At 35.2% G+C, this 21,829-nt stretch overlaps 1 protein-coding gene across 1 annotated transcript in view; it reads right to left on the reverse strand.

Annotated features, from left to right (window-relative positions):
• The window catches only part of PPM1E (protein phosphatase, Mg2+/Mn2+ dependent 1E), a 213,235-nt gene that overhangs the window by 178,062 nt on the left and 13,344 nt on the right, over window positions 1–21,829 (reverse strand). The window lies entirely within an intron of this gene.

Genomic DNA, 21,829 nt, shown 5'->3' on the forward strand with positions numbered 1-21,829 from the left:
TTAATCACAAACATAAACTCATTGACAATAATATCATAATAGTAGGGGACTTCAACACCCCACTTACAGCAATGGACAGAGCATCTAAAACAGAAAATCAACAAGGAAACAATGGCTTTGAATGACACACTGGACCAGATGGACTTAACAGATATATTCAGAACATTTCATCCTAAGCAGCGGAATACACATTCTTCTCGAGTGCACATGGAACATTCTCTAGAATAGATCACATACTGGGACACAAATCAGCCCTCAACAAGTACAAAAAGATAGAGATCTTACCGTGCATATTTTCAGACCACAACGCTGTGAAACTCAAAATCAACCACAAGAAAAAATTTGCAAAGATAGCAAATACTTGGAGACTAAAGACCATCCTACTAAAGAATGAATGGGCTAACCAAGAAGCTAAAGAGGAAATTAAAAAGTACATGGAAGCCAATGAAAATGATAACACCACAGCCCAAAACCTCTGGAACGCAGCAAAGGCAGTCCTAAGAGGAACGTATACAGCAATCCAAACCCTTCTAAAGAAGGAAGAAAGCTCTCAGATACACAACCTAACCTTACACCTTAAAGAGCCGGAAAAAGAACAGCAAATAAAACCCAAAACCAGCAGAAGACAGGAAATAATAAAGATTAGAGCAGAAAATAATGCTATCAAAACCAAAACCAAAACAAACAAACAAACAAAAAACACCAGTAGGACAGATCAACAAAACCAGAAGCTGATTCTTTGAAAGTGACAAAATTGATAAACCAGCAACCAGTTTGGTCAAAAAGAAAAAGGAAAGGACCCAAATAGATAAAATCAAGAAGGAAAGAGGAGAGATCACAACCAACACAGCAGAAATAAAAACAATAATAAGAGAATATTATGAGCAATTATATGCCAATCAAATGGACAATCTGGAAGAAATGGACAAATTCCTAAGAACATATACTACCAAAACTGAAACAGGAAGAAATAGAAAAATTTGAACAGAACCATAGCCAGTAAAGAAATCCAATTAGCAATCAAAAATCTCCCCAAAAAACAAGAGTCCAGGGCCAGATGGCTTTCCAGAGGAATTCTACCAAACGTTTAAGAAACAGTTAACACCTATTCTCTTGAAGCTGTTCCAAAAAATAGAAATGGAAGGAAAACTTCCAAACTCTTTCTATGAAGCCAGCATTACCTTGATTCCAAAACCACACAAAGACCCCACTAAAAAGGAGAACTATAAACCAATTTCCCTGATGGACATGGATCCAAAAATCAGCAACAAGATATTAGCCAACCAGATCCAACAACATACTTAAAAAATTATTCACAGGGCGCCTGGGTGGCTCGGTCGGTTGAGTGTCCGACTTCGGTTCAGGTCATGATCTCGCGGTCTGTGAGTTCGAGCCCCGTGTCGGACTCTGTGCTGACAGCTCACAGCCTGGAGCCTGTTTTGGATTCTGTGTCTCCCCTTCTCTCTGCCCCTCCCCCACTCATGCACGCACGCTCTCTCTCTCTCTCTCTCTCTCTCTCTCTCTCTGTCAAAAATAAATAAACATTAAAAAAATATTATTCACCATGACCAAGTGGGATTTATATCTGGGAAGCAGGGCTGGTTCAATATCCACAAAACAATCAATGTGATTTATCACGTCAATAGAAGAAAAGGACAAGAACCACATGATCCTCTCGATAGATGCAGAGAAAGCATTTGACAAAATACAGCATCCTTTGTTGATAAAAACGCTCAAGAAAGTAGGAATAGAAGGATCATACTCCAGAATAAAAGCCATATATGAAAGACCCAATGCTAGTATCATTCTCAACGGGGAAAAACTGACAGCTCTCCCACTAAGGTCAGGAACTAAAAAGGGATGTCCACTCTCGCCACTGTTATTCAACATAGCATTGTTAGCCTCAGCCATCAGACGACACAAAGAAAAGGTATCCAAATCAGCCAGGAGGAGGTCAAACTTTCACTCTTCGCAGATGACATGATACTCTATCCATATAGATTCCACCCAAAAGATTCCACCAAAAAACTGCTAGAACTGATTCATGAATTCAGCAACGTGGCAGGATGTAAAATCAATGTACAGAAATCGGTTGCATTCCTATACACCAACAATCAAGAGAAAGAAAGAGAAATCAAGAAATCGATCCCATTTATATACGCATCAAAAACATAAAATACCTAGAATAAATCTAACCAAAGAGGTGAAAAATCTATACACTGAAAACTATAGAAAGCTTATGAAAGAAATTGGAAGACACAAAAAAATGGAAAAATATTCCATGCTCCTGGATAGGAAGAACAAATATTGTTAAAATGTCAATACTACCCAAAGCAATCTACATATTCAATGCAATACTGATCAAAATACCAGCATTCTTCACAGAGCTAGAACCAACAATCCTAAAATGTGTATGGAACCAGAAAAGACCCCGAATAGCCAAAGCAATCTTGAAAAACAAAACCAAAGCAGGAGGAATCACAATCCCAGACTTCAAGCTGTATTACAAAGCTATAATCATTAAGACAGTATGGTACTGGCACAAGAACAGACACTCAGATCAATGGAACAGAATAGAGAACCCAGAAATGGACCCATAAACGTATGGCCAACTAATCTCTGACCAAAGCAGGAAAGAATATCCAATGGAATAAAGACAGTCTCTTGGAATAAAGACAGTCTCTTCAGCAAGCGGTGCTGGGAAAACTGGACAGCGACATGCAGAAGCATGAACCTGGACCGCTTTCTTACACTACACACAAAAATAAACTCAAAATGGATGAAAGACCTAAATGTAAGACAGGAAGCCATCAAAATCCTAGATGAGAAAGCAGGCAAAACCGTCTTTGACCTCGCCTCAGCAACTTTACTCAACATGTCTCCGGAGGCAAGGGACACAAAAGCAAAAATGAACTCTTGGGACCTCATCAAAATAGCAAGCTTCTGCACAGCGAAGGAAACAGTCAACAAAACTAAAAGGCAACTGATGGAATGGGAGAAGATATTTGCAAATGACATATCCGATAAAGGGTTAGTATCCAAAATCTAGAAAGAACTTATCAAACTCAACACCCAAAAATCAAATAATCCAGTGAAGAAATGGGCAAAAGACATGAATAGACACTTCTCCAAAGAAGACATCCAGACGGCCAACCGACACATGAAAAAATGCTCCACATCACTCATCATCAGGGAAATACAAATCAACACCACAATGAGACACCACCTCATACCTGTCAGAATGGCTAACATTAACCACTCAGGCAACAACAGATGTTGGTGAGGATGTGGAGAAAGAGGATCTCTTTTGCACTGCTGGTGGGAATGCAAACTGGTGCAGCCACTCTGGAAAACAGTATGGAGGTTCCTCAAAAAATTAAAAATAGAACTACCCTATGACCCAGCAATTGCACAACTAGGTATTTATCCAAGGGATACAGGTGTGCTGTTTCGAAGGGACACATGCACTCCAATGTTTATAGCAGCACTATCAACAATAGGCAAAGTACGGAAAGAGTCCAAATGTCCACCGATGGATGAATGGATAAAGAAGATGTGGTGTATATATATACAATGGAGTATTACTCAGCAATGTAAGAATGAAATCTTGCTATTTGCACCTAACTATGTGGATGGACAAGAGGGTATTATGCTCAGTGAAATTAGTCAGAGAAAGACAAAAATCATATGACTTCACTCATATGAAGACTTTAAGAAACAAAACAGATGGACATAGGGGAAGCGAAGCAAAAATAATATAAAAACAGGGAGGGGGAAAAACATGAGACTCTAAAATATGGAGAACAAACAGAGGGTTACTAGAGGGGTTGTGGGAGGGGGGATGGCTAAATGGGTAAGGGGCATTAAAGAATCTACTCCTGAAATCATCGTTGCACTATATGCTAACAAACGAGTGTAAATTTAAAAAATAAATTAAATAAAAATTAAAAATAAAAAAACAAAAACAAAAACCATACTTATACAGAGAACTGATTGGTGGTTGCCAGAGGTGGGGTTGGGGGGCACTATAGGATCATAGTTGATTCTTTTTTTGATACAACATTGTACATTGAGACAGAGAGGTCAGCTAGTGAATTTGTGCAGTTCCTGAGATTATCTCAGAGAGACACATAGTGAAAGCAGTGCAAATTTAAACCACTAAGAGAGAAGAATGTGAGTAGAAAAACAACTAGAAAGTAAAGAACCCCTGAACTAAGGTGGTTCCAGTAAGACTAGAAAGAAAATCTGGGACACATTTCATAAAAGTGTCAGAATGGAAGAAGATAACTGAATAGAAATGGGGATGGAAAAGAATGAGATAAGTATGAGAAATACTAAAGAGGTGCTATTTGATGAGGAAAGAGGCAGAATCTTGATTTGTGTAAACTGAAATGAAATGTATGTCAGGGCACCTGGGTGGCTCAGTTGGTTAAGTGTCTGACTTTTGGTTTTGGCTCTCGTCATAATTTCATGGTTCATAAGATTGAGCCCCGTGTTGGGCTCCGGGCCAACAGTGCAAAGCCTGCTTGGGATTCTCTCTCTCCCTTTCTCTGTTCCTTCACCATATGCTCTCTGTCTCTGTCTCTCTCTCTTTCTCAAAATAAATAAACTTAAAAAATTAAAAAAGGAAAAAGAAAAGTGAGTATGTCTACTCTGTTCTCATGGAAATAACAGGCTTGAGCTCCAGTGAGACCGAGGTTAGAAATGTAAAAGTCTACAGTCATAAAAGAGGAAAAGTCATTTAACTGCATTTACCAGGCAATCTTTCAGTATAAAACAGAGGTACATTTTATATGATAGGTTTGAGATAGTCCATTTTGTGGAATGTTATTACAAAAATTCTACATTTTGAGGATACAAAGGCAACATAACAAGCATCTGCCACCTCATTGTCAGGATTAATTCAGCTTGTTGGGTGAGCTCTGGTCATTGGCCATAAGCAAATTTACTAAAATTCATTTTATCTAAAGGCTGAATTCACTTAACTCTTACTTGCTAGGATTTGCCTTCATAGTAGCATACAAAGGAGTGTTCAATTTGCTTGCCCTAACCCCCTGCTATGTCACCAGAGAGTGAGAGACAGAGAAAGGAAGAACGAGGCTTAAAATCTTCAAAGTCTCCCTGATAATACATTCATTGCAATTGTATCCTTAAATATGAAAAATTCTCAACACTAGCATGGAATCAGAGTAAAAACAAACTGAACATTCTTTTAAATGTTACTAAGAACATGGAAACTGGTCAACTGACTCTAACTAAAAAGAAGCAATTCAGGGAATTGGCATTTGGTGAAATGGACTGCTTCTGCTAAGTAAATTTACCATTATTTCCTCACAATTACATATGAATCCCTCTTGAAGCTACACCTTGATGAAAGAGTACTATTCTACCAAATTGAAGAGGCTCATTTTTCTGTCTAGGGCACACAAATAACTCCAGTCGCCTTGTTAATCTTGAGGAAATAGTCTCTTTGGATGAAAATCAAGGAAAAGACTTTACCCAGTTAGATGTGCTGAAAGACTACAAAAATAGAAACCTGGAATAAGTTTGTATAAAGAACTGGCATTTACATGCTTTAAAGAAAACTGCTATCTCTGAATGTGACAGAAGCATTTTTTTCAGACTAGTAGCATTTCTAAATTACTGTTTCCTTTTAAGCACCATTTTATTCTCATAATTGTGATTTTCCTCTATTTCAGGCTATAATAATGAGTTGTAGATAATTATTTCAAATACTAAACACATTCAATAATTCTACAATTGAAATAGCTATGATAGCTGGACACTACTAACTAAATATATACATGAGACCACGATGTCTTGATCAGATATGCTAGTGTGTAGGGGCACCTGGCTGCCTCAGTCGGTTAAGCATCGGACTCTTGATATCACTCAGATCATCATCTCGAGGTCATGAGACGAGTTCTGCATCAGACTCAGCACTGGGCATGGAGCCTGCTTGGTATTCTCTCCACCGCCGCCCCCCCCCCCCCCCCCCCCACCTCTTGCACTCTCTCTTTCAAAATAAATCAACATGAAAAAAAGGCTATTGTGGAAGCACCTGGGCGGCTCAGTAGGTTAAGCAGCCAACTTCAGCTCAGGTCATGATCTTGCAGTTCGTGGAGTTCGAGCCCCATGCCCACCTCTGGGCTGACAGCTCAGAGCCTGGAGCCGGCTTCACATTCTGTGTCTCCCCCTCTCTCTGCCTCTCCCCCAAGTGCGCGTGCGCACACGCGCTCAGTGCTCTCTCAAAAATAAACAAACATAAACAAAAAAAATTTTAATGCTATTTTGTATGTTCTCCCCCAAATACTAAAATGTGTATCTTTACATCAAGAAATTTTGTATTAAAAATTTCTAATTCATTTTCCATTTTCTTTTTTTCAGATTTTTAAACATTTTTTTTAAGGTTTATTTTTGGGAGAGAGAGAGAAGGGCAGGGGCAGAGATAGAAGGAAAGCGAGAATTCCAAGCAGGCTCCACACTGTCAGCACAGAGCCCAATGCAGGGCTCGATCCAACAAACCATAAGATCACTACCTGAGCAGAAATCAAGAGTCTGATCTTAACCAACTGCCCCTCCATTTTTTTCTTAATACAGAGAGCATTTATTCATTGAGTGAAACAGTTTCTGTATTGGTTATGTATGTTCTCTAGACCCTTAGGAATAGCAATGCCACACAAAGTGAATAATGTAAAATGATTAGTTCAAGGGCTCCAAGAATAATAAATTATTAAATCTACAGGGAAAAAGTTAATTTCTGGATTCTCATTTTTTTAAAAACATATCTTGGGCCAATAATGCATTGGTACTTAACAACTCATACGTATTCAGAGAACTTCTGCACAAAACACCTAATCTAATACAGTTCACTACTGAAGGAACTCTGCCATTATAATTGTTTATGCCCAATATGGGAGTCAATGGAGTTTGGAGTCACAGCCCTGTTTGTCCTCTTTGCCACTTATTAATTATACAACTTTCACCAAGTTACCAAACTTCTCTAAGTCTTGAATCTCTCATGTAACAGAATTTGTAGGAAAATTAAATACAACCATGCACACAAACTATTTGGCACATTTTCTGACCCACAGTCAGAGGTATTAGCTGCTATTGTTATATCCAGTGAGCCAACAGCAACACACACACCCCCCAGAACTCCCCAAATCAAAATTATGTAACTAGCCTCTAGACGATTTTCAGTATATGTTCAGAAGAAATTCTTCCAGAAATCTAAGATTATCCAATGTAAGGCTAATAGTTCATGCACAGAGATTATAACTGTGGTTATTCAAATATAAAAAATTAAAGTAAACCCAAATATCAAAATAAGGGACTGATTAAATATAGCCTGCAGATGGAACATTAGGCAACAAAAAAAAATTGGAAATCCATATAGCAATATGGAAAGTGTGTATCATATACTCACATATTAAGTGAAAAAGGCAAAATATATCATTGATACACTATAACTGCAATTCTACAAAAGTTGTATGTTTATAGAGGGGGAGCTAACAGGGGGCGGTGCCCAGTTGGCTCAGTAGGAGGAGCATGAGACTCTTGATCTCAGGGTTGTGAGTTCGAGCCCCACACTGGGTGTAGAAATTACTTAAAAATAAAGTCTTTGAAAAAATAAAAAAGAGAATACACAAATTAGTGAAATTGTAGAAGAATGGTAGGATCATGCATTACTTTATCTTACATAGATTTTATATTTTTTATTAAAAATAAACATTATGCTATTTCTTTAAAAATCTGAGTGCTAAGGTAACTCAATGGGGAAAGGAAGTCTCTTTCAATAAATAGTGCTGGGACAACTGGATATCCACATGTGAAAGAAAGAATGGACTCTTACCCTTATCATACATGAAAATTCAAAATGGATCATAGATCTACAGATAAGGGCTAAAACTGTAAAACTCTTAGATGAAAACACAGGAGTAAATCCTCATGACCCTAAATTAGACAACACCAAAATCACAAGTGATAAAAGAAAAAATATATAAATTGGACTACAGAAAATTTTAAAACATTTATGCTGCAAATGACACCATCAATAAAATGAAAACAACTCACATAATGGGAGAAAATATTTGCAGATCATATATCTGCTAAGAGACTTCTATCCAGAGGTACTCAGCTGGAAGAGCATGCAACTCTTGACCTCAAGATCATGAGTTCATGCCCCATGTTGGGTGTAGAGATTACTAAAAGAGAGATTTATATCCAAAATATATAAAGAACCCTTACAACTCAATAATAAAAGAAACCCAAGTAAAACATGGTAAAGGATATGAATAGCTATTTCTCCAAGGAAGATGTATAGACATGGTCAATAAGTATATAAAAAGTTGCAAAACCAATACATTCAAAACTCATTTGAACTAAAAACTCTCTCTAGCATCTTAAGGTAGTAAGTCAGCCTTGCTCAAATACTACAAACTACTGCCTCTCAAGGCAGCCTGTTATTTTGTAGACACTAGAAATTCTTCTTTCCATCTACAGTCTTTGGTCCCAGAGCTGCTTTATGGCTCAGATTAAGTCTAATCACTTTTCTACATGACAAAAAGCTGATACTACTATCATTTGGACATATGCCAATCTCCCCACATGGGGTACCTAAATCTGGATGCATGGCAGGTATTAGCCTAACCAACCTTCATTGTTTAGAAAACTGTAATAATCAAATTTTGGCAGTAAAATCATGCTCCTGATTTATACTAAGTTCACCAATAGTAACATTCCCTTTGTCATAAATGCTCCCATTAGATTATCTTTCATCAATTCTTTCAACTGATATTTTTCAACCCAAATGCAAGATTATGTATTTAATTATACTAAATTTTTTATTAAACCAATCTATGAAGTCCCTGTTAATACAGACTTCCAAATTATATTCATTGCTTGCATAAAAATCAAGCTTTGTGTCATTTGGTTAATATATCGTCAATGTCCTTACTTGATGCTCACTTCCATTCTTCCTAATATCAATAATTCCTCAAAGTTTGGCTTTCCCACCTACAAATTCTCATGGCATCTTCAGATACAATTAGTTCAGGTTAAGGAATAAAGTCATTATTGAACAGTTAGATGCTTTCTTAATTTCATCTATATTGGACTTGAATTCTCCTTTACCAAATGATTTTTTTATTAGAGCATACAGAATGCTCTCCTTGACAGAAAATATGGAAAAAAAATAGGAGCTGCTAATATTAAGTAGGCATATATCTTCTTTATTCTTGTTTCTGAATTGAATTATAAAATCTTAAAATTATCTTTCACATATTCCCTAAATCTGTAAGTTCTGGATTTGAGCTGTTCTGACACTTAAATGTTTGCGTCACTTTTCTATATTCTAACCTTCTATAAATATCCTTTTAAAACCTGAACTAAGATTGTTCCAAGTGGAGTCAACGTAGTTTCAGTTGCTTCTGCCTTTTAAAAAATCATAACCATTATCTATACTTATACAATTTCACAATTATTTTTGAGTGTTTCCCAACTTTCCTAGTCTCGAGTCATAAGGTCACAACTGTATTTTTTATTCATTTCTTTAAAGTTTTCTTCCTACAGGGGTACCTGGGTGGCTCAGCTGGGTTAAACTCATGACTCATGAGTTCAAGCCCCATGTCAGGATCTGTGCTGACAGCTCAGAGCTGGAGCCTGCTTCGGATTCTGTGTCTCCGGCTCTCTCTGCCCTTCCCCTGCTCATTCTCTGTCTCTGTCTCTCTGTCTCTCTCAAAATAAACTTAAAAAAAAGTTTTCTTCCTACAATCTAGATTATGTATGTATGCAACTCCTTCTAGAATTCTCCACCTTAGCTATAACAAACTCTATAATGATATGGTCACTCTGTCTCCAAAACTTTCTTTCATTCCTACCCACCAAGCAATTCTTCTTCATTGACGACTATAAATAGACCAGAGCAGTAGCATCCTTCATTGTATCCTTTACCTCCTCCTAAATTATTTTTACTGAATAACATTTTTTGATTAAAAAAATTAACTGTAAATAGAAAAAGTTCTAAAATATATCTGAAATCTCACCACCTAAAGAAAAGCATTACTAATAATTTGGTGTACAATTTTCAAGACTTTTTCTCAAACACATACATATTTCCTCCTTGCATTCTAACGAGTTGTTCTTGTTTTTTTTTTTTTAAACAGGCTTCACGCCCAATGTGGGCCTTGAACTCACAACCCTGAGATCAAGACCTCAGTTGTGCAAGAGTCAGATGCTTAAACGACTGAGCCACCCAGGCCAGGAACCCCTTTCCCCTTTACATTCTAAAAGAGAAAATGTCAACGAGGTAAGAATTTGTCAAACATCTAATACTACGTTTCAAATTAATCGGGTTGCCCATGAAGTCGGCTGAGAAATCTTCACTTTTGTTCAAATGTTTTCCTACCCAAAAAACATCTACCCTTACTCCAACTTACAAATCTTATGGTCATGCTCTAGCCAACTATATTTATTATCATTGCAAGCATTTTAACAAAATTAGAATCCCATCAGAAACTCACTAATCTTGTTAATTATGAGTTATTATCAGAAGTATGACTAGATGTATCAATTTTAAGTAGCTTAATGGAACAGTATCCAATACAAAAATTAACTCTCAAAGAATAAACATAAAAAGCTATCAATATCCTGATAAAAACGTTAATAGATGGGGAAGGTTAATTATACACTTTAAAACATGGCTCAAATCCCAGAAGTCATAGAGAAAAAAAATAGCTGATTTCATCAAGTAGATTCCATAGTAAAGGTTCAAAAGATATTTTGTACACTGGAAGAAGCCATTTGCAACACATAACACTCAAGAGACTAATATCCATAATACATAAAGATTTCCTACAAATTGGGGATGCCTGGGCGGCTCAGTTAGTTAAACGTCTGACTCTTGATCTCAGTTCAGGTCATGATCTCACAATTTGTGAGATTGAGCCCCACGTTGGACTCTGCACTGACAGTGCAGAGCCTGCTTGGGATTCTCTTTCTCTCTACCCTTCCCCCACTAATGCTCTCTCTTTCAAAATAAATAAGTAAACATTAAAAAAAATTTCCTACAAATCAATCATACAGAGGCATATAAATAAGCATTCATAGAATACAAATCACAATAAGCATATGAAAAGATTCCAAACCCATACATTCAAATTGAACAGATAAGTTTTCTTCATCAGATTGGCAAAAATTGAGGTTGAAAATATCCGTGTTACCAACAAAATGAAAAGTCAAACTAGTGAATGGGAGAAGATATTTGTAAATGATGTCAGTAAGGGCCTAATAACCAAAATATATAAAGAACTCAAAAAACTTAACACCAAAAAAACAAGCCAATTAAAAAATGGGCAAAGGAACAGAATAGACATTTTTCCAGAGACATACATATGGCCCAAAGACACATGAAAAAATGTTTAATATCACAAATCATCAGGGAAATTCAAATAAAAAATATAATGAATGGGGCACCTGGGTGGCTAAGTTGGTTAAGTGTATGACTCTTGATTTCAGCTCAGGTTATGATCTCATGGCTCATGAGATTGAACCCCACGTTGGGCCGTTGGGCTCTATGCTGACAGTGTGGAGACTGCTTGGGATTCTCTCTCTCCCCCTCTATCTGCCCCTCTCTCCCACTCATGCATGTGCACACGCTCTCAAAAAAAAAACAAAAAACAAAAAACAAACCAGTACAGAACAAACTCTCACATTTGTCAGAGTAGCTAAAAAAAAAAAAAAAAAATCACAAGTGTTGACAAAAATACTGGAGAAAAGGGAACCTTCATGTACTGTTAGTGAGAATGTAAACTGGTGCAGCAACTATGTAAAACAATATGGATTAAAATTGAAAATAGAACTACCATATGATCTGTCAATTCCGCTTCTGAGTATTTATCCCCCTCCAAAAAAATAAAAACACTAACTTGAAAAGATATATGCATCCCTATGTTCACTGCAGAATTAGCACTAAATTTACTGTTCACTGCAGAATTAGCCAAAAAAGGGAAGCAACCTAAGTGTCCACAGATGAATGGACAAAAATGTGTGTGTGTGTGTGTGTGTGTGTGTGTGTGTGTGTACACACACACAATGGGATTATTCTTCAGCCACAAAAATTATGAAATCTTGCCATTTGCAACATGGATGGACCTAGAGAGTATTATGCTAAGTGAAATAAGTCAGAGAAAGAAAATACATGATTTCCCTTACATGTGGAATGGAAAAACAGAAAAGAGACTAATACAGAGAACTGGAGTTGTCAGAAGGGAAGGGGTAGGGGGATGGGTAAAAAAGGTGAAAGGGATTAAGAGGCACAAATTTCCAATTATGAAATAAATAAATCACAAGGATATAAAGTATAGCACAGGAGATATAGTCAATGATATCATAACTACGTATGTGCAAATGGTAACTAGATTTAATGTGGTAATCATTTTGTAATATATATAAATGACAAATCACTATGTTATACATCTGAAACTAATATTGTATGTCAACTACACTACTTTAAAAAAAAGAAAAAAGAAAATATCTAGTGTTAACAGCAGGGGAAAATCTTTTCCCTCATAAACTATCAGATATAGTGCAAACTGATATAAATTTTCTGAAGGATAATTTGAAGAATTAAATGACATTTTTTAACGTGCATACCCTATATTCCAACAGTCTTAATTCCAAGAATTTATTCTACAATAGTATATGTAGATGTGCACAAAGATCTACGTATAAGAATGGCCACTGCATGGACATGTAATGTACAACATGAAGAATACAGTCAATAATATCATATTGACTTTGTGTGGTGGCAGAGGGTAACCAGATTTACTATGGTGATTATGAATGAATGCATAGAAAAATCTGAAAGTCATTTTACAATATATAAATATATCAAATCAACATGTTGTACACCCTAAACTTACACAATATTGTGTCAACTATATCTCAATAAAGCTGGGTAAAAAGTTAACAAAAATATGAAATGCCCAGGACCAATGTAAAGAAAGTTATTAAACTCTACTGAGGGGCATAAAAATAACTTTAATAATTTAAGAATGCATCTCATCTTTGCATAGAAAAAAATCTGAAAGGACATATATTAAAATGATAAAGAAGACTTTTTACATTGTATCACCTTAGCAATAATTTATTACAGCCAGCATGAGTTACTTGGTAAATATGCTCTCATATGCTTTTAAATACTTATACCTACTGGCCCCAAATTGGAAAGAATCAAATCTGTCCGATAAAGAGGGGCACTACTGAATTACAGCGTACTCATACAAGAGAACAGTATTTTTCCAACTTCAGGCTGCAACTCATTGCTGAAATGCAAAATCAGTTTTGGAGGGAGGGATGTGACAAGTATATTTCAAAAATTAAATTATAAAAAAAAAATATCAGAATGCATCACACTTAGTAACTACTGCTCTACAACTTTTTAATACAATTAAATACTTATGTGTAGCCTTAATCACAAAGTAAAATGTATTTACTACTGTGGACTTTGACCAAAACAACACTTAGACCCTTTGCAACCCTTATACATTATGTTTTCAAGGAACATTTAATGAAAATGCTCACTTGAAAGTGTTAAATGAAAAAAAAGCAGGACATAAAAATTGACATATATGTAAGTATGATCTCCATTTAGTTATAAATATATTTGCATAAAAAAGGAATGGGAGTGCCTGGGTGGTTCAGTTGGTTGAACAGCCAACCTCTGCTCAGGTCATGATCTCATGGTTTGTGAGTTTGAGCCCAGAGCTGGGCTCTTGGCTGTCAGCATGGAGCCCACTTCGGATCCTCTGTCCCCCTCTCTCTCTGCACTGCTCATGCTCTCTCTCTCTCTCCCTCAAAAATAAACAAACATTAAAAAAAAATTGAGAAAAATATTCCTAAAGAATGGCTATTTGAAGTGGCAAAATACAAGCAATTTTTCTGTTCTTGCATGCAGTTTCAAACATTCCTACAATGAGCAGGTTTCTTTAATCAGAAATAAAAATACTATTCAAAACATGTTAATTGTTATGTTTTACCACAATTTAAAAAATGTGTAAGCATATATTCAATTAGTCATCATGTACTTATTGAATGAAAACCTACTACGTACTAAGCATTCAGTATTCTAGGTATTAAAGATAGGACAGTGAGCAAAACAAAGTCCCTGCCTTCATGAAGCTTATATTCTAGTAGAAAACTCTATATAGAATAAAATTCTGTTTGATAAATAGGACATTATCATTCTTTCAACAGTTATTAAATCTCTAAAGGTACTTATTAGGCACTCCTCTTAACTATACTTAACGACCCCTAGCCATCAGGTAAATGGTACTTTAGTAGCACAATCAAGTCTTTGATTTACATTTTTAAAACTTCCGTAAAGTAAGTTTCATACTTGTGTCAAATTTAGAAAATAAAAACATCTTGTGCATAAAAAAATGATGTTCATTCTTTTTCCACTATTAACAAAAAATATATAGAGATCAAAAGATAAAAGTATAAGAAACATCTTTTCCCATGTAAAATTAGGGACCCTTCAAGGGCCTAATATATAGCATTCATAAGTTAGATATTTTTACAAGGTTAAATCATCTTCAGCATTTATTGAAGCAAAGCAATTAATGACACCTAAAGTGATCAGTTTATATAATTAAAAATAAGGAAATCACACAAATCAGGAATATTTTATTCATGTGTACCACAAAAACATCAATAAAAATGCACTTTTTATAGAGAAAAACCTTATAATAACCTTTATCAGAAAGAATATATATTATTGAAGAATATATATTATGGAATATCTTTTATATACAAATTTCAAATCATCACTATGCAAATTTATCTAGCTTTTTTATTTCATAAAAATCTGTTAAGTGTTCCAATAGCTTCCAAAAATTAAAGTTACTGGACTTTCACTTGGATCAATCAGTGCTTAAGTATTCCCCTAACACATTTTTTTTTAATTTTACTACAAATGATCATCTACTACTATCACAAACATCAAAATGACACGCTAAAAGAATCCTTTGACATCCAACTAATTTTAAGAAACGTCAATATTACTATATACAATAAGTAAAAGCAAGAATAGCATTAACACAATTTTAAAAAGATAATGCTTAGATGTAGGCTGAATTTGTTTAAAATTTTTACTTGGAAACATTTGTCATCTTATTTCTGTAAAATGCTAATAATGACTAAGACAACGCCGAAGTAATTGCTAGTTTAAAAAAACAACATTATTGTAAAAGTGGTTGAGTGTTGACCATGAAGCTACCCCATATGGATTCATATCTTAGCCACTTACCAGTGTGAATTTGGGGCAAATTTGTTACTTAGTACCTCAGTTTCCTTACCTGTATTAAATGCCTATTTCTTTTGGTTGTTGTGAGAATTAAGTGAATTAATATATGCAAATTACCAGGATCAGTGCCCTATATTACAAGCATTACTTAAGCATTTTTTATCTTTACTCCCACTATAAAAACAGTTTAAGTTTATAAAACCACTGTATATCACATTAGGAAAAAAAAGAACTACCTGGATGAAAATCTATACTGAACTTCCTTCCTACAACTTATGCTAGCCTTTATCAATTTTAATAATGCATATTTATTCCAAGATAACTGGCATTCTATCAATAGTTCCATATTTTTCAAAATCACAGATAAAAACACTCTATGACAAGTAAATCTAAAACACAATGTGTTGTTAAGGAAAAATATGTATTGTTAAATGTTATGTAAACCACACTATTTCTTTTTTTTTTAATGTTTGTATTTATTTTTGAGACAGAGAGACAGAGCATGAGCAGGGGAGGGGCAGAGAGAGGGGGAGACACAGAATCTGAAGCAGGCTCCAGGCTCTGAGCTGTCAGCACAGAGCCCGATGCAGGGCTCGAACTCACGGAGTGTGAGATCATGACCTGAGCTGAAGTCAGATGCTTAACTGACTGAGCCACCCAGGCACCCCTAAACCACACTATTTCTTACAATAAAACTATTAGTCCCAAACTATAGTATATGAAATCATACCCTAAAAGACTTCTATGCAGATTAGAACATTCAACACATCTTTTCTTAGTCTTTAGTTATAAAACCATGGTGCTTTACTTCAAATGTATTCACAAAACATGGTCATTAATATTCAAATCATTTACATCTATATATGCTTTTTAAAACTTAAAGTTCCAAAACACAACATCGATCTTGACAGAAAAACTACATTGAAAATATCTTCCTATTCATTTTTTCTTCTATTTTATGCTCTGCTTTGTATGAAATGTTTTAACATTAGGCACATTTTCAATTTCATGTAATCTCAATTTTATTTATTTTTTAGGCTCCACATCCAACATGAGACTTGAACTCAAGACCCCAAGACCAAGAGTCACATGCTCTATTGACTGAGTCAGCCAGGCACCCCTCCTGTAACCTAAATTTTAATTTGGATTTTTACATTCTCCCTAATGCAGTGGGTTCTCAAACTCTGGTGTGCATCATAATTACCTAGGGCTTTTACTCAAAACAAGATTCTTGGAAACCAAAGAAATTCTCATTCGGGAGGTGTGGACAGAAGCACAAGAACCTGCATTTTTAACAAAACATCCCAGATGATTCTGAAGTAAGTCATGTCCCACACTGTACAAAACACTGCTCTAATGATTTAGTTTATGATATGGATGCTGTGCTTTAATTCATTAAGTATTAGCTCAGTGCCTTATACATACAAAGCTTAGTGCTATGGATCAAACATGAATTTTGCTGCAAGGAAGGTACATACAGTTTAACAGAGGAGATAAAATACGTATATAATGACATATAAAAAGGAAGGAATTATTGAATGTTTTCTAAAAAGATACAGATAAAATACTTGGGAGTTCAGGGAAGGGGATAATTACACCCAGCTGACCTCTGGGAAATTCTAGTTGAAGATAACATTGAATTTGAAATAAGTGTTGAAGTCTATGTCTTTAGATTGTAAAGAAGAAAGTAAATTAAAAATTCTCTCACTGAATAAATGTGTCTAATAATAAACATCACTCCTTCTGACTCAGAAAAACCATTCCTAACTTCCTAAAGTTTACATTTCTAATCTGGGTTTTGATCTTGTGTTGTCTTGTATATCCATCCGGCAGTTTGATGTGCTTCTATCTCTCCAAATATGTCTTTGCTTTGAAAGCATCAGTTTTAGTACTTTTAGTATATTTATCCTCTGAAAGATAAGTTCACGCAGTAGATACTGATACACAGAAACATACTTATCCTTTCATAAAGCTTTAGGAAGAAAATAAGATTTAAGTATAGTTAAAATGAGAACACTTTAGGCAGTCTTCAGTTCTAAAATCTCCACACAGGTTGGCATCAGGTAGCATGACGAGAGGAAATGATAAGAAAGAAAAGATGAGAAAAGACAAAAAAAATTTTACAATTTAGAAGCCATTGTTCTAAAAGCCAAATAAAACACAAATTATAGAGCAGAAGAAAGAACATAAAGCTCTTCTGTTTCCTGATTATGGGGCATTTTGTTTAACATTACTGGCGTTAAACAACTTGTGATTTTAAAAATTCCAGTATCAAAAAAAAAGAAAGAAAAGAAAAGGAAAGAAAATAATAAAAATTCCAGTATCTTCCCAGAGATGTGTGAATACAAAACCTACAATGCCCGATACTGACTGAACAAATGAATGAGTGAATGACTTCTGGGTTATTTCTCTGGTCTTTCTTGAGGTTTACCCTTCTTTATTCAGAGAAGTAAGAGTCAGCCAGACAAGTCCCAAATGGAATATGCTTTCTCATCTCCATGATTTTGTACATGGTAGTCTCTCTGTTGGAATGCTTTTCCTGCTCCTCTTGGCTAATTCCTATTTAATCTTCTAAACTCTAAAAATGTAAACATCCCCTTCCACAATCTAATGTCCTACATTAGCACACCTGCCTCAGTGTCCCCATAAAATCCTCTTCATCACTGTGTCCTTAACGCTTTTCAGTCAGTACACAGCAAGAAAACACTTTGGAGTCAGACACACCTGAGTTTAAATTTTGATTATACCATTTACCATTTACTAGGTTACCTGGGAGGAGTTACCTAATGTTACTAAACATTAATTTTCTGATTAAAAAATAGAAAACAATAGCCTATAATGTGCTTAGTATATCACCTCATATATAACAGAGTTCATAATTTTTATTATACTCACATTGTACTGTACTTGCTGGTTAACTTGTCTGATTTTTCCTCTAAACTGCACACTTCTTGAGGAAAGGAATATATATTTTATTTCTGTATAAGCAGCATATAGCACAGTGCTTGGCATATGGTAGGTACTTAATGTTTTTTGATGACTAAATAAATATTACTCCCATTATAGGAAAATTAATTTGCCACTTGAAATCCTTTCTGTAATGAGGTGGAAAACAAGTAAAGAAAATAAACTCCATTAATATCAGTTTCACAAAAGGATGCTGCCTTTAATCATACTGTTTTTAGAATTTACTGTTACTTATACATATTGCAAAATACCAAATGATTCAATATCTTGCCTGAATATTGCTGGTGACATATGCCTCAGGAACTAAATACCTATTTTTTGGCATATATTAACCACAAAATTACCAAGCCCTACATAAGGCTATCTTTATTTAGATAACCACTTAGAAAAGTTATAGTAAAATAAGTAGCTTTTTAAAACCAAGGAAATTCTTAATATAGCAAAGCTTAATTAAAATCTCCCTTTGTAGTCCTTAGGGAAAAGAGAAGACTTAGTTTCACAGTTTGGTAATTTTAACCTATGGAAGAGTATAAAGATATACTAATTAATGTAATATTTAATAGACTTTTTCCATTTAATGTTTAATTAGTTGGTTTGAATAAGAGTATAAGGCCTCATTTTGAGAAAATGCTTTTGTATTTGACCTTCGATATATTTTAACTTCAAAACATTTTTACAGAACTACACTAGATGATATCACTTGTTCTATTTTCTCCTCCTTTCCTTGACAGTCAAGGATAGTTTTGCTTTGGTATTATATGTTGAATATAAACTGGATATTTTAATATATAAAATGACTCTGAAGGACAAGTTTTACTTTGAGCCATTTTTTAATGCATTATGCAAAAGAATAATGATTTTACAATGATAATGATTCCAAAACCACGTTATAGCATATGGACTCATCCATGACACTTCTAGAATACAAGCAGTCATTGCTTTCTGTAGTCACTGCTTATTAATGACTACTATGTATTTTACTGGCTTCTAAAAGATTATGTACTGAATATATGACATTAATACAGACTATAAACTGAGCAAAACTATTTCTCTTCTTGGGGCATCTGGGTGGCTCAGTCAGTTGAGCATCCAACTCTTGATTTTGGCTCAGATCATGATCTCACAGTTCATGAGATGGAGCCCTGCATTGGGCTCCATGCTAACAGTGTGGAGCCTGCTTGGGATTTTCTCTCTTCTTCTTTTTCCATCCCTCCCCCATTCACACTCTCTCTCTCGTTTTCAAAATAAATTAACATTTAAAAATCTATTTCTCTTCTTACTTAATTTTAAAAAAATGTTTTTAAGATTTCTTTCCCAAAATAACTACTACATTGAGTAGATGACTACTACATTAGGCATTAAAACTGTATAGAAAATATGTGCCTTTGGCTACTTCAACAATATTGAAATTAAAAGATCTAAAAAGGCAGGTTTAGTCAAGTATAAAATGGAATAGTGACATGTTTGTTTGCCACTGTTATGAACTATACACCAAGCTGTATTTTCAATAAGCAGCACTAATTGTTAGTCTTTTCTTTCATTAGAAGCAAGAGTTTAGGAAAATATTAGGTGCAACCATTTTAGACTGCTCCTTATCGGTAAAACCTTAGCAAGATGGACTTTCAAGGTAGAAGATGAAATGAAAATCCAACTGCACTCTCTCCCTCAAAAGAGAGGTTATAGTTAGCCGGGAAAGTAGATGTTCCATGAAGAAGTAACAGCACCTACAAAGGCAAACAGGCAAGAAATAACATGATATCTTTAGAGAAATACAGAGAATTCAATTGTGTTAGAAAATCCAGTAAGGCTAGATTAGAGGGAGGAGACTAATGGCTGGGAGGCTACTAAAGTAATCAAGGCAAGAAGAGGTAAGCAGAGTGAATTAAGCAAAAACATTGGTCAAAATTCAAACAACTGAATTGTATCTTCACTGAGATTCTTCCCTACAAAAGTATGTTTGTAACACACCATGAAAAATCATAAAACAAACTTCAAAGCTCTCAAGTCAGTCTCCCTGATTTCCTAGTGATAACCACTAATAGTGAACACTTGAGAAAGTTCTTTAAACTGTGACTTGGCTTTCACATCTGCAAAATGGGTTAATAATAGAACCTAATATCAAATAAAATAGTCTTTGGACAAGCTCTCAATAAATGTAGTAGCAACAAAAGAAACAGGAGCAACTTATAACTACAACTAGTTCCACAATTATTATTTCAGGTGCAGACAATGCCGATTCTCTGCAGGTTTACATTGTTAACTAAGTCTTATAGAAAGACATTTATATTTACCAATCCAAGATTAGAGAATATCCTGGCAAAGAGCATTTAAATGCAAATTCATATTTATGTTTTAAAAGACTGAAAATTGTTTCTAAATGCAGTTAACTTTCCATGACCTTGAAAAGTTGAAGATATTTTTTATTCTTCTAATTGCATATAAGTAGATTGTGAATATGACAAATCCAAGTAACAGATGACACTGTATTTATAAGCTGCCTTAAACGAAGGCTCTAAGAACTAATAAATATTCACAATTGCCAGAAATCAAATCTAAAAACTTCAGAGGTCATTTCTATTGCAAAATCAGTGACAGCCTGATTTAATGATGGTCACCTCTCATATTTATGTGATAACTTATAGGTTCAATAAGAACATGTTCACAACCTGATTCCTGCCCTCTAGAGTTTTGGCCTAAGAAAGAATTTTATGTATCACATACCTCAAACACAATTTTGCAAACACTATACATATCACCTTAAAGGCATTACATTTTATTTTTTGTTGCTTGTTTTTTTAATGCAAAGGTAAATATTAGCTGTAGCACAATATAATTATCAAAAAACAGGCTAATTAAAAAGCAATTTTTTGTTTTAGTTTTTATTTTTAGATTCACAGCTAGAGAAATGTGAATAAGAAATTCCTATGTAAGATCAAAGATGAGAGATTCTATCTTGTGGTAAGTAGGTCAAATACTTCAAATTCATACCAAACAATAACTATAACGTTTCTGTGGGAATTGTATCCATCATTATGGAATCCAGTCACCAGGAAAAAAACTATGTTTGATATTTCTAACCAGCAGATTGGTTCTTTGATTCTTTTTCCTTGATGACTTAAAACTAAAACAAGAAGTAATGGACTGGTGGTCCTCCTCAGACCTTTACACCAGAAGGTAAAACCTTAAGTGAAAACGCACACAAAGAATTAAAAATCTTCTCAACCTTTTAACTAGCTCTTTTTTTTTTTTTTTAATGTTTATTTATTTTTGAGACAGAGCGCGAGTGGGGGAGGGGCAGAGAGAGAGGGAGACAGAATCTGAAGCAGGCTCCCGGCTCCCGGCTCCCGGCTCCCGGCTCCCGGCTCCCGGCTCCCGGCTCCCGGCTCCCGGCTCCCGGCTCCCGGCTCCCGGCTCCCGGCGTCAACACAGAGCCCGATGCGGGGCTCGAACCCACGAACCGTGAGATCATGACCGGAGCCGAAGTTGGAAGCTTAACTGACTGAGCCACCCAGGCGCCCCTTTTAACTAGCTCTTTTAACTAGCTTCCTCTCTCTA

Source organism: Panthera onca, chromosome E1 (assembly GCF_046562875.1).
Source record: "Panthera onca isolate mPanOnc1 chromosome E1, mPanOnc1 haplotype 2, whole genome shotgun sequence".
NCBI classification, from domain to species: Eukaryota; Metazoa; Chordata; class Mammalia; order Carnivora; family Felidae; genus Panthera; species Panthera onca.